The 20,038-nt window shown below is 38.3% G+C and overlaps 1 protein-coding gene across 1 annotated transcript in view; it reads left to right on the top strand.

Moving 5' to 3' along the window:
• Positions 1–9,575: 9,575 nt before the first annotated feature.
• The window catches only part of LOC148370497 (neural cell adhesion molecule L1.1-like), a 98,614-nt gene continuing 88,151 nt past the window's right edge, over positions 9,576–20,038 (top strand). Inside the window, exon 1 of the mRNA XM_088333022.1 lies at positions 9,576–9,654. The gene's annotated coding sequence lies outside the window, so the exon portion shown is untranslated. The remainder of the gene's footprint in view (positions 9,655–20,038) is intronic.

Below are 20,038 nucleotides of genomic sequence, written 5' to 3' on the forward strand. Positions count from 1 at the left end.
TGGATCGGCCAATTAATGTGACATGCATGTTTTTGGATTGTAGGAAGAAACAGGAGTGCCCGGGGGAAACCCACGTCAGCATGGGGAGAACACGCAAACTCCATACAGGAACATTTGATCCCATGACCTCAGAACTGTGCCACACACGCGCTAACCACTGCGCTGCCGTGCTGCTTGACTTCCACAGAAATACTACAAAAATATCACTACAGTATTACAGGAATATTACGACAAAAATACTACAAAATTACGACAGATATACTACAAAAATTCCACTTTTAAAATCCTACAAAAATACAACAGAAATACTGCAAAAATACCACTACTGTAATACTATTACGTATTTTCACTCCCATTAAGCGCACTTTATAAAAGGGCACACTCTCTTTGGTTCGAATTAGTTTGTTGTCGGCTCATATGGTGCACTGGCCTATTAGAAGATTAATTTAATACCACAAGTGTGCTAATCAAGGGAAAAGCACCGGGAACAGAACTAAGTTTGAGTCGAGTCATGATTCATCTCAAATTGTCTTTCTCCCTCTTATGACCACCAGCCAGGCAGTCCGAAAAAGAGAGGAAAAGAAAAGTATGAGGTGGGCATCAATCATAACCTATTGAATAGAAGTTGGTCTTAAGTCTAGATTTAAAAACCTTCACTGAGGTTGCAGATCTTATCCGGAGGCATTCCACCGCACCAAGGAACGCTCTCGAGCCTGCAGACTTCTTCTTGGCTCTTGGAGTCACAAGTAGACAGGCATTTTCTGAGACGGGGCTCCTCGCAGGGACATAGGGGGAGTCATATCGGAGAGATAAGAGGGCATAAGTCCATGCAAATATTTATATGTTAGTAAGAAAACCTTAAAGTCACATCCTAAGCGGACTAAGAGCCAGTGCACGTTAGCTAATATAGGAGTATTATGCTTGGACTTTTTTGTCTTAGTCAAAAGTCTCGCTGCTGCGTTTTGAACCAGCTGCAAACTTTTGATGCTAGACACTGGGAGACCAGAAAGCAATACATTAATCAAGCTGAGAAGTAATAAACGCATGAACTCGAACCCCTGCATCTGATTGAGACAGCATCGGACGAATTTTCACAATATTACGCAGGTGAAAGAACGCTATTCTAGTAATATTTTTCATGTGTAACTGAAACGACAGATTAGGATCAAATACAACACCTAGATTTTTAACCGAGTCACTATGGGTGATATTACAATTGTCTAGGTTCAGGGCAGTGTTTGAAAATAACTCACGACAATGAGCTGGACCAACAATCAACATTTCAGTTTTTTCTGGCTTAAGGCGCAAAAAATTAGGTGAAAGCCATCTTTGTATCTCAGTAAGACAGGCCTCCAGATTTCTCCAACTCCAGTGGCAGATACAGTTGAGTGTCGTCTGCATAGCAATGGAAACTAATATTATACTTGCGGATACTGTCACCAAGCTGAAGCATATAAATACTAAAAAGAAGGGGGCCAAGTACAGAGCCCTGTGGAACGCCACAGGGGACCTTAGAGTGTTTAGAGGTCAGATTGCCGTAATTAACACATTGCATCCTGTCTGACAGGTAGGACCTAAAGCATGAGAGTACAGTTCCTGAGATACCAATGCATTCCAGACGAACAAGTAATATGTTTTGGTCGACAGTGTCAAAAGCAGCACTGAGATCCAGCAGCAGTAACATTGATGAGGCACCGGAATCTATTTCTAAAAGGAGATCATTGGTTACTTCAGCCAGGGCTGTCTCAGTTGAGTGAGTTGCCCTAAATGCTGACTGGACAGTTTCAAAGAGGTTACTTTCCGACATTAAGTCATTTAGCTGCTGTGCAACGACCTTTTCAAGTAATTTTGCAAAAAAATGGCAGATTTGACACTGACCTATAATTACCTAGGGCTTTCTGGTTCAAGGTTAGGTCCCTTAAGCGTGGGTTTAATGACGGCAGACTTGAAGGCTTCAGGAACAATACCCGAAGATAGCGATTTATTAATAATATTTAAAACTGATGGTCCTACGATCCCAAACAGATCTTTCACCAGTGAAGCCGGGAACGAGTCAAGCAGGCAAGTAGTTCGTTTGGCCCTACTAACCATCTGTGTAAGACTATCAAGGGACATATCATTGAAATTGGAATTTTTGTCTGAACAGCCACCGTCACTGTCCTGATCCAAAACCTTTGCATCATTGAGGTAGGATGGGGTTGTAGAATGTTCATTTAAAATTTCATTCCGGATAAGTTTTTTGTAAAAAATACCATAAAGTCATCAGCAGAATAAGTAGAACTATTTGGGTTAAGTTGCTGTATAGCAAGTTTCTCCGTTGTGTTAAACAAAAATGTCGGATTGTTTTTATGAACAGCAATAATCTCAGAGAAAAACGATCCTTTAGCTGAGGCAAGAGCAACTTTATATTTCAGCAAGCTGTCACACCAGGCCAATCGAAAGACCTCAAGTTTTGTAGTGCGCCATTTTCGTTCAAGTTTCCTGCAACCTTGTTTAAGTTACCTGGTTTCTTGAGTAAACCAAGGTGTATGCTTCTTTGGTCGAAATGTATGCTGTAGGGGCGCCACAGAGTCAAGAACATTAACATTTGATTGTGTTTTTTTATGTGTTTATCACAATGTAAAACACTTGAATACAAGAAAATTGTAGAAAAAGAAAAAGGAAAATGACAACAAATTTCCAGCTTTTCATTAAAGTCCACCGTAAAATATCACTGCATAAATATTAAAACATGTTTCTCTTCTTTTTCTTTTCCATTTCCGTTTTTTCTTTCTTTTATCATTTTTCGTTTCTCTTGATTTTTTTTTAATTTATTTTCTCCCCCCTCCTTTTTTAATTTTTATTTACTTTCTTTTTGCCCTTTTTTCTTTTTTCCTATTCTTGTTGTATCTATTTTGACCTGCAGATAGCGCCATTGAGCCTTCAATTGGAAATCCACTACTGTTCAACAATCTTCAATTTGCAGATGGCTGTTCTTTGTCTTTTACTTATAAAATAAGTCGATTTAAAGTCTGCCCTTTCATTTAAAACACATTAGAGGATTCGTTTTCCTGTTTAAGGATAACATATGCTACTGTACCGTGATAATATAGCTGGGGTTTTCAGCTGAATCTCAAGGCACCGTCTCTTAAAAAAGTTTAAAAATCCATTCCCAGTAGTTTTTGGTTTAATTTTATTATTTTTTGCGTAAATTGTAAGGTGACTTAAAAAGGAGTATTAACATTTTTTTATCAATTTATTTTTTTTACGATTTTACAGTAATTTTGGATTTCACCACCTTTTTAACCTGTTTTTCATGTTTTACAGTAAACTTAAAATTAATCACTTTTAGAAAATTAAGAATACTACATCAGCAAAATTATGTTGAAAAATGATTTGGCTGGTCATTTGGAAAAAAATAATAGCATGCATATTTTGCAAGGATAAATTAGGACATTTTCTGCGGTAGAATAGACAAAGTCTCACGGAACACTCGTGTTCCCCGGCACACTGGTTGAAAACCCCTGCAATATGGCAATCTACAATTGTTGTCTGTTTCCAGTGAACGAGACTATCTGCATTAGTGTCATAATAATCTGTAATAATAGTTTACTTAACCCTCTTATAACCATGGAAGCGCCCCCATTTTTCAAGCGATATTTAAATTTCAGTAACGGATATAAAACACTCACAAGGTGGCAGCAACTTCCCACAGTCGTATCTCACAGGCACCCGTGTGTGGCAACGGACTAATCACAGGCAAGAAATGACACAGACAGGGCATAATATTTAATGCATTTTGTAAAGCATTTTTTGTTATCTGTAACAAATAAGAAAAAAAGTTTAAACCTTTGAACATTACTTTATTAGTTTGATTGTCAAAGGGGCAATGATTTGGTGTATATGGTGTATGTATGTCTCCAGGAATTGCTTCACAATTCAACTGAGAGAGGAAGACATAAAAGCATTTTTATATATATTTATAACTGTTCACATTTCTGGTATATGTTGTGTTCATGTTCAGTTCCAGTCTCTACTTCATTATAATACTGAAAAATTGTCGAGTCCATAAAGATATAAACCCATGGCTGACCGAAGAATTCAGGCAGAGGCAGGAATTGAAGTTTAAAAAGGCTACTGCAGTAGAACGATTCGCCAGCCGGAGCAACGTGGCCCGTTCGGCTGACCGGATCTCTCTGACCACTTCCGGTTTCAGTAGCTGCATTTATTGAAAAGTCACGCATGCGCAGTACATACAATGGAGTCACGCATGCGCATTACATTACATACGATGGAAAAAGACTGAAAAAGTGGATCTTTGAATGTGACTATGTGTGTGTGTGTGTGTGTGTGTGTGTGTGTGTGTGTGTGTGTGTGTGTGTGTGTGTGTGTGTGTGTGTGTGTGTGTGTGTGTGTGTGTGTGTGTGTGTGTGTGTGTGTGTGTGTGTGTGTGATTACTTGTGTATTAAAAAAATAGAAAAACAGGTTAAAAAAGTTAATTTCGTAGCAAGTTAATTTAGGATAGGAGTCTGAGAAATACACAATGACTAAAAATATCTTACTTTACAAAAATCCAAGTCTGTTTTTTATTTTGTTTTCATTTCAAACTGTTATTACATTGTTTTCAAGCATATTTGTGATAGATATTGCCAAATAGTGAAAGTTTAGTTTTTTCTAAAAAAAAAAAAAAAAGGGCCTAAGTGAATCACTCAAAACTATTCAAACCTATAAAACAGTTCTTGGTTGTGTGTTTTCCGAGTGTAAAAGCTTCCTGATTCCCCAGGTTGCCACAATATAAAGAAGAAAAAACTCATTTGCTGCCACCCACTAATATTGTTACTCAGCAGATTAATGTAAGAGTGCAAATATAAAGAACAATTTCACACGTTTTTTGCAAAGATAAAATTGGGCAACTTCCTGCAAGGGCTCAGGGAACACAGATGTGCCCCGGCACAGGGGTTGAAAAACTATTCTTTCTTAAGCATTCCAGTCAGTGAGGCTGCTCCTCACTTACGGTAATCTTTATCTTTCACTCTGTGCGAGAGAGAGTGAAATCAATAGAGGGTTTTCCTTTCTCCTTTGTCCTTGACTTGCTGGAAAAGATGCAAACAGAAAGTGCGGGGGTGTTTTGACTGGCGTGTTCTGCTCGGGGGGTGCAGAAATGATAGTTTCAATGGGGTGGAAGAGCAGGAAAAAAAATATTTGTGATTCCTCTGTATTCGACTATAATCCATTCACAATCGTTGTTTGAACACGCAAAAAACATTTTTTGCCATACTAATGAATGCAATTAATTTTATTATGTTCCTATGTATTCTGGAAGATCCAAAGTAATAATCAAATGTGTATCTTGATATTTATAAATATAGTAGCCAAAGTACAGTCCTGTGAAAAAGTATTTGCCCCCTTTCTGATTGTTGTGTTTTTTGCATATTTGTCACTCCCTGTCCGTTCCAATCCATTCTGCAATCCATTAACCCTGATCACATATTGCTCTTTAACGGGCCGGGTTTTTTTTTTTTTTTATGTCCACCAAAAAGGGAGCTACACTTGTACGGCTGTGATCCATTAACCCCGATCGCATAATTCTGCGAGTGGGTAACGGCAGAGCGCAATTTTGTTGAACCTGGTGGATCTTTTTTAACTGTTACTGTATTTCCGCCAAAAATAAACTGCACTTGTGCCCCCGCTGTCCATTATTCCAGTCATATATTGCCGCCAGCAGGGACAGCCAGTGAGGTGCTTTTGTTGGGAGCTGGGCCAGATTGAAATGCACACTTATGACCGTGATCCAGTATACCAGATCGACAATTGCTCAAAAACCTAGTGTAGTGTGTTTTGGTTCCCTTTAAATGAGGGGGATTACAGTATAATATATTTTTAATGGATTACATTTTATTATTCCGCTATGTTTTTAGAGGAATAGTACACCTTTTTGATTATAATTTGGTCACTTCAGGGCAGATAGAGTGGTATCGACCACACGAGGCAGTATTGATACCTTGTATCGGCACCGATAAACACACCTGGAATATCTACTCAACCATTTCTAATCTTTGAGATATAATTGCAAGCACTCAGAAGAGTTTCTATATTATAAATAATGTGTCTATACTTCAGTTACTAGATTAATCAATGAAATCAACTTTACAGGTCACCCCATCTTGATAGCAATTTGAAATTAGGGTTTGAAGTTTTTTTTCTGTCGCTGAGCCAATCGATTAGGGGGTCAACAATGTTGCTGTGTTTTTTTTTTCAGATTCAGATTCAGATTCAGATCTACTTTATTGTCATTCTAGTACACGTGTATACAGAACGAAATGTCGATACATCTGACCCGCACAGTTTCCTTGAATGTACAGATATAAATAAAATGTTGTATTGAGTTGTAGTATTGAGTGCTAATAATATACTAAATAACTATGGCTATGTATAGTAGCTCAGGAGGTAGAGCGATCGTTTTAGGATTAAGGGATCCCAGTTCGAATCCCGGCTTGTCCGTGTTACATGCCGAAGTGTCCTTGGGTAAGACACTGAACCCCCAATACCCCCAATAAGTAGGTTAGCGCCTTACATGGCTGCACAGATCACGGCCGCTATTGGGAAATGTGAAGCACAATGTAAAGCGCTTTGGGAAGTCATTGACTTGAAAAGCGCTATATAAATGCAGATCATTTCATTTCATATTTTACAGTAGCGCAAATATTGCAAGAGGAGTAGCTAACCAGATGTGCAAAATGTGCAGTCAGGTAAACAAGTCAGGTAAACAGAACAATAACACTGTAACAATAACGCTGTAAGTACAATAGTGCAGAGAAACAGATGTGCAAGGAGTGGCTAGCTATAAAGAACTCCCAGTAGTGCAAAAAGTCAAACAAAACCTTTTCTAAGTCTATTCATACTTACGATTAACATCTGAGTTAACCTTATAGGAGGAGAGTATATTTTCAAACCTCCGTCGATACTTTTTGTCAGTTTTAGAGAAATGGTTCTCAGATGGTGGTACAAGTACCTTTTATGGTACCAGAGGGAGAACTTGCGATTCACTGAAACTGCAGAGTAGCGAGGGATAACAGTATTGGGATTTAAAGGAACAGAAATTTATTTTTTTTGTGTGGGAAAGGGAATTTTATGTTGTAATGTTATTGATGCATGGTATCTATCAAATCCCTACTTAATAGTAGAGAGTCTGTAAAATAAGGATGATGATAAAGATGATAATAATAAGGGCGAGGGTTGGCAACACGCAGCTCAGGAGCCGCCTGCGGCTTTTTAGTAGTGCTTAGCGGCTCCGTGGCACTTTTCCAAAAATGCTTACACATTGAAAATGATTGGGAAGGAAAATATATTTTTATTTTTATATGGTTTCTGGAGGAGTATAAACATGACACAAACACTCTTAACGCTGTGAAAATATGTGAAACTGATTTTACATTTCAACGAAGAGCTGGATCGAGTTCACGAGCTACAAGCAGAACCCAGGTGCATTGCTCCTACGCTTTACCCTCTCTCTCCGTCAGAGTATCCAGTTGAAAGTGAGAGAAAAAGTGATTGCATAACTTTTGGAGAAATTAGATAAGGGCAAAAATAGATTTATGAAGTGGATTGCATCTCCAAACTACACTACACTACTACTGCCGCAAGTTTTGTTGCAACCCAGGAGAAAGTAAAGCGCGGAAAACTGTTCATAGTTAGTGACTACATGAAGGAGTCATTCATCAAGATAAAACAAAAGCAAAATAATGCAGAAAATTAAAGACTTGCCTCTCTATACAAAGAAGGTGAAGGAAAGGGCAATCAACATCACCGAACAGCAAATCAAGAGCATTCAGCGGCAGTACTCAATTGCTTGTTATGGGTCGTGTGATGTGATGGATTTCTTTATTACATTTCTTTAATATGTCAAAGCACTGAAACATACTGTTTTCATAGATATTGTAATAGAGTTAAACTTGAGGTAGTATCCCACAAACCTGTACAGTTTTGCCGTACAAAGTACGTTTATTTCGCATTTTAAGACGTGTACGACGTACAAGAAAATCTGTATGGAAAAACGCAAATTTGTCAATTATGGGTACCATTCGGTATACACTGACTATCACGAAACGGCAAATCAATCAAGTCAAACGAGTTCACCGCTATCTCTGTATCGTTTTTTTTTTCTTCGTTGCAAACGAGGCGAGCGGCGCATGCGTCTGCAGCCTCGGATTTCATGTGGTAGTTATGTAGTGAAAGGAAGTCCGTCTCTTTGTAGAGAACCGGCTTGTTCAGCTCAACTCATTAAAGAGAGCCTGCTCTCAAGCGGCACACTTGTTTTGATGCATTATAATACGAATTATTATGTTGTATAAAGAAGTTAAGAAAATAAGGAAGTATAGAAGGAGAAAATGAAAAAAGACAGGTTTGTGGTTATCCCTTTAATCAGTATATTACCGATAATAATTTAATGCAGAAAATGAATTAATAATTTCAATAAGAAAATGTATTATGATACTTGATTATATTTGCAAGTATTTTTTTCCTTCTACGGTGAACATCCAAACTATTTAATTTTGTAACCTTTTTCATAATAAACCTCATTCATGTCGAACAACTCAGTATCTCACAACAAAATGTTAATTAACAATTTATATGATATAACGAAACACAGGTACAATATAACATGTTAAACTACATAAATAAACACGTTTGAAACAAAAATATGGTGTAAGATTTGTTTGTATTTTGTAAAGGAACATACAACATTTTGTAAGTGCATGGAGCCATGGAGGTTGACAGGTATGCAAAAGAGTAGTCACGTGGTGCATCATTATAATAATAATAATAATAATAATAATTTCCTTGTATTGTCATTCTGTGTAACAATGTACACAGAACGAAATGTCGATTGCACCTGACCCGTTGTAGCGAGCCGATGCAGCCGCAGCCAACAGAGGGCGCCGCCGACCACTTTTAAGTCTTAGGAATGACTCGGCCGGAGCGCGAACCACCGACCTCCCAGTCTCAAAGCGGGCGCCTTACCATCTAGGCTATCCAGATGATAACGTAGTCATTTTGGTAGGAGGCTAACCTAGCAAATATAGATACATACAGCTTGTGTTGCATTGAATACAAGGCTTATAGGAGGCTTTAATTTTTTTGCGTATCTAGAAAAAAACAATGTTTTTGGGGGTCCAAATATGGCTCTTTTAGCATTTCGGGTCGCCTACCCTGGGCTGGGGTTTTTCTATACAAGGAGGGGGTGGTATTTGAGTGTGTTTTGAGGGGTCTAATTTTGTTACTCATGACTTTTTCAGAAGTATTACTCATCTGACCTTATTGTTCCGCTTTCCAACCTACTTGTAAAGAAGGCAGGATGATGTCATAAATCGCAAGTCAGTGTTTTGACCTCCATCGACAGGCACGGGAGCGATAATCAGAGAGAGAGCAGACAGAATACATGGAGATGAAAGTCGAGGAGGGAGTTGAAGGGGAGGGGAGGGTGTCCGGGTGGCGGCTGGGGAATTCGCAGTGATTGAGATGGAGAGGGAAGCTGATGTCACCCGGACGGGGCGGCCAATCAGAGCTCGAGGAGGAGGAGGGAGGAGGAAGGGAGGAGACGCAGCACTCAGACGGGCGTGTTTTATGTGGTGCTGCAGCATCGAGCACACAGGGAAAAGATAGAACACGGGAAAGGTAAGAAAGCATCACTTTTTTATTCCTCATATTTGATAAATATGTGTAGTATTTTGTGTGAGTGCGTGTGTACAGTATAAACTAGAAATGCGTAGTTGTATATGTGTGTGTTTGTTTGCAGGCTGCTCCCATCTATGATACAATAGTAGGTACGAGCAAAAGAGGAGCACTCACACTTCCTCTATCTCCTGCTCCACTTTAAAATATTTTGTAAGCCTTTTTTACATGTACAGTATAACACTTTCAAAAACATGTTTTTGTTAGAAATTCAACAAAAACAAAAGAAAGTGAGGTATGCCATCGAAAAATATATTGTTGAAACTGATTTATGATTTGATTGGAAAATTATAACATTTAAAAAGAGAGAAATAAAAAGGCAAAAATATTGAACTTATCATAGTTTATTTTGACAATGATCCAATGTTAAATGATGAATTTTATTGGCGTCAATGCAAAGCTGAGTACAGGTCTACCGATTATTGGGTGGGCCGAATTTCGTCACCGATATCTGGGAATTTGGGAATTGGGAATTATCGGTATTGTTATTTTTATTTATTTAACTGGACGATTACTTAGGCTCAGATCCATTAGAAACTCTCTCCCTCTCTCCTGCCTTCCGTTTCACACATTACCCACCCTGTTCCTTCAGATTGGATGATGACTTGGGGCGGAGTCACTGAAGCAGAAAGAATAACGTTAGAGTGGAGTAAACAGCGGCAGCTCTACTAACTCCTGAGTCCCGAATTGCCTGTGAATCAAGAATGCTGATAATATTGAGCTTTTAAAAAGTTTGTGGTAGAAAAGTGTGTATGTGATTAATTGATAGCTTAACAAGTGTAGTTAACTTGTTTTAGGGAAGCAAGTTCAGGTGCGGACTGATATGTTAGCACTTATTAGTTATTAGTTCAATAAATGTGTGCTTGTGATTGAGAGAGAGAATAAAAAGCCCAATATAGTGGAAGTAATTCACTCTTATCACAACTTAAGTTAGTCGATCTGGCTCTTAAAGAGGAGTTCCCACACTTTTCAATTCGCCAGCTTTGTTGACATTTCAATCTATTCTTTTAAGTTATTTTAAGTCATGTTGGTTGTATAGACATTTTTATTTATTTATTGTAAAAAAAAAACGGCAGAGTTATTTAAATCTATAACTAATATTCTTTTTTTCTTTTTGCATTATTATTATTTTATTTACAGTTTTACGGCAAGTCAAGTCAAGTCACAGTTATTTATATAGCCCTTAATCACAAAAATGTCTCAAAGGACTGCACAGGATTACAATTACACTATTGCCTGATCTTAAGCAACCATTAAGCTTTTGCAGCAGCTAAATATTGGTCTCAGATATCGGTTATTAGCCTCTTCTTAATTCTAAAAACCGGTATTGATATCGGCCTTGAAAACCCTTATCAATCAATCCTTAATTTAGAGCGTTCTTGTGGTAAGACAAATCTAAATTCAGTATAATACAACAAAATTAATTTAAATGAGAGCAAAAATATATGGACTATAATATAAACATGCAGAGCATACTTTTGTCGGGCCTGGTAGCTCTTTTTTAGCCAGTATATCTGCCTAATATGAACTGCACCTGCAGGCCGTGGGCCATTATCCCCAATCCCATTTTGCTGGAAAAGGGTTTCTGCAAATCACTTTATTTGGGGGACATGCCATTCTTGCTCCTATAAAATTAAATGCACGGTTGTGGCTAAGATCGATAATCCATTATTATTTAGAGCGGGCCAATGAAGTGTGCCTTTGTGACCCGCTCAGTTTTGGCCACGATCCATTATACCAAGTCAACTGTTGCTAAGAGCTTTAAATGGACAGTGCCTAAAAAAAATTCCGGTTAAAAGAAAACATTAAATTAACATGGAAAAAATACATGAACTATCATACAAATGTTAATATTTTTAAAAAATCATAGATTCAGAAATCCCCGCGACCCTAATGAGGATAAGCGGTACGGCTGATGAGATGAGATGAGATTCAGAAATATGTATTTTTTTAACACAGTGGAATCCCCACCTAGGTCACTGCCATGTTTCTCTGGCATCCTGCCGCCACGCTGTCTTATGTGGCACTGGCCCTCGATCATACCAAACAAAACAGTGCCATCCACTGGTCAAGTTTTACACATTGGGGCCTAACGTTTGAACAGCACCCGCGCGGCTGTGAACCATTAACCTGTTGACGACTGCTGCGTGCAGGAGGTGGCAAAGCGTATGTTAAAATTGGGGAGGGAGTTACTTTATTTGCTAATCGTGGCGGGTTCTGTTCCACATTAATCTCGATAAACAGGGAATTACAGTAGTCGCTTTCAGTGAAGACCCCAAAACATCAGTCAAATACATTTATTTTTACAAAATCTGCACCACTCACCATCTTCTTACACAGCGGTTCTTACAAATGTCACAAAAACTGCAAATAATACTGTATATAATACTGTGTTTCCTATCAGCGCAAATGACGCATGTGAGGGAGAGTGGGGAGCGTGTTATGTGTGCATGGATCCGCCTGCCCCTAATGCTCACTCAAAATCAAATTGCTCTGTGTGCTTGACTATTGTTTTTGTGTGTTAACAGTTTGTTCTGTGGGTTTTTTCACATAAAGTGTCTCAACAGTAAACATACATTATTTAATGACCTTCCATATAAAGGATTCCTTAGCCATGTACAGCCAAAACGAGGTCGGTTGGTACGACACGTTGACAAAACTGTGGCCTTCATGTCTTGGCCGGACCGTTTGTGTTGTCAGCATTGCTTTGGCTATGCAAGCACCAATTTGGAATTTGAGTCCATTGTGATTGGAACGCTAGAGAGAAAATGAGCACGAGTAGTATTTTATCTCTGGGCCATATGTGCTCATGAAAAGAGCTATAGGTTCTGACCCCTGTTCTGACAGTTCTTGGTAGACAATAAACAACTAAGGTTTCCTTCATTCTCAGAAAGTTTGTTTACTGCGTCAACATCCGTCTTGACTGGTTTGTCCGCCGCTCTCTGGATTCTTGAATTCCTGCCAGGCCTCTGGGGTTACTATATTTGAGGCCCAAACACCTTTTTTAGGCAATATCGTGAACTGTCTATTTGATTTGTTTGACGAGGTCAAAATGGTTCTGAAAGCAGCTCGGTATTTTGTGTCGTGGCCAGTTTTTGTGAAGGATCAACTGTGGATTACATGACGGGTTTGGCAATGATGAAGCTAACGAAGCTTGTGGTACAGAAAGCTACTCTGGGTGTTATTATTTGTTTTATTTTGTCTTTCGTGTGTTTCTAAATAAACATGTTAAGGATTGTTTGATTAAATAATGAATAACCTAAATCATCTAAAAAGGCTAAAAAGCTCCATCTAAGACATTTGGGTGTGGAATTTGAAGAGAGGAACCTGCAGAGGTGGGTAAAAATAGTAAAGAAAATTACTAGAGTAAAACTACTGTTACTTCGGGATAAAATGACTCCAGTAGAAGTTAAAACTAGTCATTCAAATAATTACTGTAAATTCCGGATTATAAGCCGCTACTTTTTTCCCAAACGTTCAACCCTGCGGCTTAATCAGTGATGCGGCTAATTTATGTAATTTTCTAACGGCCGGCAGCGAGACGTGTTTGTGGACGCGGCCGACAATAGTGGATATACGTATATTTTTCCCACCCTTACCTTTGGAAATATACACTTTTTTCCTTGGATTACTTTCAATGGGCACCCGGACTCTGCAGGTCTGCATCAAACGTTAAGTACCGGTATCATCTTCCGTTCATTTTGCCTGCTGTGGTTTTTGTGCTGTGAACTTTATATAAGAGCTTGCTCTGTCCACTCCACGCATCGGCCCGGTATTGCAGTACCTCCGGGAACGGTGCATTCGCAATGATCGCAGAAAGGCTTTAAGGCTAGGACCTTAGCTTGGCCTTTTGGCCGAGAGTAGTAGGATTGGTGAAAAGTAGGGGGAAAAAAACTTGGGGAAGAGCATGGGGCTTTGTAGTGTATTATGAACTGACCGATAACGGATAATGGATAATGAATAAAGAATACAGAAGATAGAACAATAACCCTTAAAAAAGGATTGTATTCTTACCCATTTAATGTGACTTCAGTCTAGGAATTGAATCATGGAAAAGAGTTCAGTGTTGAAGATGTTGGGAGGGTTTTGTACAGGTGCTTGTGACAAGCTTTCACAAGTTTTTGAGAAAATTAATTTTTTAGCTTAGAACAAACTTGCCAAGAGTTTGAGTAGAGTTTGTAAATCGATTTGTTATTTTTCTGCGTTTTCATTTGATTTTTTCTAGCAAGGAGGTAGGTTTTCAAAATATGGTCTGAAAAAGCATGAGCAGTTCCTTTGAGGATTTAAGTTACAGAATATTCTTGGTACAAATGAAATGGACACATCACAAGTGCAAAGACTAAAATGGCTTCCCCATCATTCTTTTATTAAAAAGTTGGTCCATAAGTTGATTTTAATTCTAATATGCATTTGTGTGAAGATAAACACTAAAGCAGGGGCCTCCAATATGGTGCTTGCGGGCACACGGGGGCCCCCTAAGGACAGCTAAGGTGCCCACAAACCTGTTCTAAATATTTCTAATCAGTGCTGGGTCATAGTGATTTTTTTAGTCAGTAAAATGTTTTTCACCCAAAATTCGAACACTCTTAATACCTTGAAAACAAAACTTTTAAATTCAAGCATTTTGAAGGATTCCAAGCTCCAGGCTAACAGAAATGCATAGTAAAGACGTGGTCCTTTATGCTGAATAGTCGGGCTGCACGATGAACCGAAAATCGATGCCTGGATTTTTTTCGCCCCCGGGAATTGACTGAGGCAGTGTCAGAAGGGAAAGCTAACAGCGAGGCCAACAACTCTTAAGCCACCGCTGCCGAACATGGCTAGTCACCAACGCCAGATCCATTACTCTCGAAACGGACAACTTGGAGCTACTACTCGTGGAAAACTGCTAAATTTGTGACCCTTCTATATGAATCATCACAAAGACATTGCAGAAGTCGTGGTTACCTAAGGATTGCGTATAGCTAGCCAGCCTCTCTCAAAATCGTTTTCTTACACTGAAAGGAATAGCTCTCCAATTTCATTGTACTTTGAGTCTTGCTCAAGCTGCTCAAATTTTTACTGAGGGGATCAATTGTATTTTTTTAACTACAATAAAAGCTGGAGTGCGCTTGATCTGATCTTCTAATCCCTGCTGCCATTCAAGAATGTGCCTGTTTACACACCCCAATTAGGATTGCGTCCCCTTGAAGTGACTTTGTCTGAATTGTTTGTATTCAAGAAGGGGAAGTGTCAAAACGCTGGCCAGATGAGATTCAGGATTTTAGATGAACACATCTCCTTGTGAGCTTAAATTGAAGTCTCCTGTCTCGCAGTGTGTATTTTAACTTAAATAAGTAGTATGATAGTTTTATCAATGGTGCTTAAGGCTTCTTCTGACAAGAGAATAAAATAAAACTGAAGTCACACAATTACAACTAAATCAACGAAGGAGTTATAAAGGAATAAAATACACCATCATGACTAAATATGGGAAGGGAAAAGATTGTAAAGAGCTTTGAGACCTTGGCCACATATTCACTTGACCTTGTCATGCTTGTAAATCTATATATAATTGTTAATGTTAATGTAAATGTCATGCTCCTCTTTGACCCAAAGAACCATAATAGCAAAATATTTAGATTTTTTTTTTGAGGGAGTGAGCAATATCACATATGTTAAGACATATTTCAGCAAAACAGCCAAAACTATTTTACAGACAAAAATCTTTCATTTCACTATGTGACGTTAGATGATTTGATAAAATTTGTGAAATAAGAATGATACTAAAGCCTCTGTCCCATATAGAAAGTAGACCACTTTAAAATTGTCCCCCTCCTGCAGTTACTTAATATCGTTAAGGTTCGTTTTGACCTTCATTTCTTTTCCTAAATGATGGTTTCAAAACAAGGGTTTATTTATTTTTATTCACAAAAGACTGCAAATGAGGCTAAAGATGTATTTACCTTTGATGCAGACAGCTCAAGGCAGAGAGAAGTGCGGTGTGTGCATCGCTCCAATCAACCCTACTGCTCAACCAATCAAATTGCTTTGTGTTCTTGGCTAGCATTTTTGTGTGTTTATAGTTTGTTCCTTGGGTTTTTATCATAAAGTTCCTCAAGAGTGTATATACAACTTTTGTGTAAAGATTTAGAAAACCTCACAAATGACATTGGTATGTGAGTGCTGTAAGGAGCGCTGAGTTGCACCCAACAAAAACTTTGAAGAAAGGATTTGAAAGTTGGTTGAGTTAAGCTAGTTAGTAAGTAGCGTGGAATGTCTCTATTGTCATTGATAACAATGTAACACAAATTGCTTAAAAGGAGATAAGATGTGGCACTCAGAGGTAATTAAAACATTAAAAGTAAGATGAAAAATAATATTACAAAAGGTAGAAATTCTACTGCATACTGGAGAAGGCGCAATACAAACAAGGTGCAATGACATTTAGAGCAACATTGTGCAGAAATTAGAAAAATAAATTAAATATGAGCACACATTTTTAATACATAGCAAAGATTTTTTTTTCTTCGCAGTTTTGTGTGCTTGTTTAGGGTTGTAATGGCTCTGTTGAAGAAACTGCCTCTGAGCCTGTTAGCCCTTATGTTAAGAGATCTTCAGCATCAGCCAAAGGACAGCAGGTAAACGAGGTGGTGGCCAGGGTAAGACGAGTCCTTAATAATGGCTGCAATTTTTCTTGTTTATTCTTACATTCAATTATGTTGCAACAAAGATCACATCACAAAAGACAATCACCGTGTACCGTGTAATTTTTTCAATGAAATACATTTTTGGAATGGCATTTTAAATTCTTTAGGAAGTGCATCAAGAAGATGTTTTGTCAAGCTTGTGATGAGCACCTGCTGTTGGTAAATCCTTCGAGTCTGCGGCAGAGGAAGGACAGGAGTCGTATGGAGGCCTAGTTTGGGAAAATTACATTATCTCCATGTGCATTTCCATCTATAAGCCCTTCTTTTCCTCTCTGATTCATCTTCTTGTTCTTTGAGTCTCGTTGTGTGGACCCTCTAGAAAGACGTCTTTGTGTGGGCCCGTGCGGAATGTCGGCTTTTTCGAACTGATCCAGCTCTTTCCCCACTATTAGCTGGGATGAGCGTGATTACAGCCCCTTCATGCGTTGGGGTTTTGATACCCTGGGATGTTGCTAATAGAATGCTTTTAACACACTCGGTCAAGCACACACACAAAGACCAAGATAATAAGACTACTTTTGTGATAAGTGCGCTGGAGTGGCCTGAAAACCGAAGCTTGTTATGCTGACAAACGTCTTCCTGTCTTGGTGGTCGTTGCGAAATATCCTGTAAAATTTGCTAGGCCGGGTTGACATTTAGGATGAAATGTAGCCCACATTTCTTTTAGACTCCTTTCCGCTATTCTTCATTCTATGTTGTCTGTACAAAATTTTAAAGTGTTCATTGTCTGTACCCAAAGTAAATTGAATGCTGTTCTTCAACCATTTGGAGTATATAGACGATTTAGATCTCTTATGAAATGTGTCACTCTGAGGGTTTGTCCTAAACTGAAATAATCACTACAAGTGCTACTAACATTGAATGATCAGAACACATAGAAATAGAATGTTTTCATTCTCGCCCCCAAAAAATTTGCAATCGCATTATTGCAGAAGAGTGTACAATGAATAATCAAAGTACTTTTTATTTACAGATTTTAGAGAAAAACTAGGGTGTGAGAAAGATACATGAAATGTTGCTACAGAAAATACCCCCTGTACAAAAATACAAAAAGTGTTAATTGTGTGTGCAAGTCAGAGGTCATTTGAAACCGTATTTGGAAGCATGACTTTTTTTTTTGGTGAAAGACTAATGCTAACTTAGTTACGATGAATATTTTTATAAAACTTGTTTTAACCATCACCCAATCTTTAAATCCTAATCCTTGAACAAAAACCTGAATCTTATTCTAAGCACTCTTCACCAGTCATAATAAACCAACCCTGGCTTTATAAGCATTCTTCTTAGTAAGCATTTAATAGTCAAAATAACTACATTGGCATTATAAGTATTCTTCATTGCAAGCATAATAAAAACAAATCCAACACTAACTTTGAAAAACATTGAAAATTCTTTATCATATGCCCTCTTTTTAGAAAAATAAAAAATAAACCAACGTCTGCATTATAAGCATTCTTCTTGCAAGTGTTTCATGGTCAAAATGCAACTACTCTGACATTATAAGCATTCTGCATTGCAAGCGGATTAATACCAAATGTAACAACAATTTTAACAAATGTATGATCAACATTAGAATGTTTTTATCATATTGCCTGCTTATATTTCACATGAAAAAACAAATAAATGAAGGAATCTCCTATTTCAAAGCATTCATCATTGCAAACAGAGTGAAAACAAAAGTAACACTAATTTTTATAAATGTATGATGAACATTATATTATTCATCATGTTCCTTTGTTTTTATTTCACCTAAATAAAAAAAGAAACCAAACCCCGGCATTTAAGTGTTTAACCGTCAAAAGTGTACTACCCTAACAATATAAGAAATATTCTTTGCAAGCAGAATTAAAACAAATCTAACGCAAATCTTAACATATGTATAATAAGAAATTAAGTTAATTTCCTATCACCCAAACTAAACATTTATTTAGAACCTAACAAAGTAATACCTGAAGACTTGATTTAAATACCAACACAAAAGCTGAGATCTCAATTCAAACAAATTTTTGCAATTCTAAGATAAAAAAATTATCAATTTAATAAAAACTTAAAGCCATTAAACAATAAATGGAACACCAAATCCTTATTTAAAACCCTACTCTGGTCTTAAACCATTAATCCAAACCCTGCCATGAAATCCCTAATTAAAAACCCAGATTCAAATCATAATTTGAAGCCATCCAAACGTCACACAGTAACAGTGTCTTAAGCCTTAGACTCAAAACCGTAACCCTTGTTTGAAAGACTCATAATCGACTAGACCTCCGTCAGCTTTAAAGCCTTACTCTTATGTGCATCTACTGTAAGTTTCATTTAAAACCCTAACCCCTTCAGTAAATTAAGACCCCATTTTGACTTGAAACTCAAATCGAAACTCCAATCTCTGTTTGAAAAACACCTTAAAAGTAAATGCACATTGTTGTTTTGTTTTAACCATAATGGGAAACCCTAACCAACATCAACAAAACACATATGATACAGTTATATGGGCAGCTTTAAACCTTAATCTGAAGGCATCCAAATGTCAAACCTAACAGTGTCTTAAGTCTTAGACATCAAACATTCCGGTTGTATCCAGCAACTCTGTTTGACCCTCACCCCCCTCATCATCCCCAAGCCTTACTCTTATCTGCATCAAAGTTTCATTTTAAACCCTAACCTCTTTGTGAATTAAAAACTTATTTGACCAAAACTCAAATTGAAACTCAACTATTGGTCTGAAAAACAAGCAAAAAGTTCAACGCCCTTTGTGTTTTTTTAACAGTAATTGGGAACCCTAATCGATGTTGAAAAAAAAAAAAAAGGAAATACATTCTATGATACGATTATGGCTGCTACCATTCAAAACATTTTGTCTTGCTGTTTTTTTTGTGTGCGTGAGGACGCTCGCAACAGACGCAGGGTGTGGCCATGCGGCGGGACAGAGATGTGGGGGGAGGATGGGGAGCTTGAAGGAAGGAGAGGCCGAGCGGGGGATGGGCTGGCACCAGATGATGCTGCTGCTACTGCTGGAGTCAGCGGTTACCATGGCGACTGAGGGAGGATGACGGGAAGGCGTCCCGGCTCCTGGCAGTGGCACGCTTAATAATAAGATGAGATCATCATCTGCGTACTTTTCTTTTCCGGTCCTTGTGATGATTATCATTAATAAATATAATTGAGAAAATAAATTACTGGGGCAGCACGGCGGTGCAGTGATTAGTGCATGTGCGGCACAGTTCAAGTGATGGGAACCTCCTGTGTGGGTTCAAATCCAGCTCCAGACTTCCTGTGCAGAGTTTGTATGTTCTCCCCGTGCTTGCGTAGGTTTCCTCCGGGCAGTCCGGTTTCCTCCCACATTCCAAAAACATGCATTTCAGGTGAATTGGCCGGTCCAAATTGTCCCTAGGTGTGAATGAGCGACTGAGTTGTCTGTCCCCGTGTGCCCTGCGATTGGCTGGCAACCATTTTAGGGTGTCCCCTGCCCACTGCCCGATGATTGCTGGGATGGGCTCCAGCACCCCCGCGACCCTACTGAGGATAAGCGGTGCAGCTAATGAGATGAGATGAGAAATAAATTACTGTATTTTGCGCACTATAGGGTGCACCTAATTATAATACATACATCTATGAAAACATACTAATGCCAGAACCCATAT

This window comes from Urocampus carinirostris, chromosome 3 (assembly GCF_059441175.1).
Source record: "Urocampus carinirostris isolate Australia breed hairy pipefish chromosome 3, RoL_Ucar_1.0, whole genome shotgun sequence".
In the NCBI taxonomy this organism is placed as follows: domain Eukaryota; kingdom Metazoa; phylum Chordata; class Actinopteri; order Syngnathiformes; family Syngnathidae; genus Urocampus; species Urocampus carinirostris.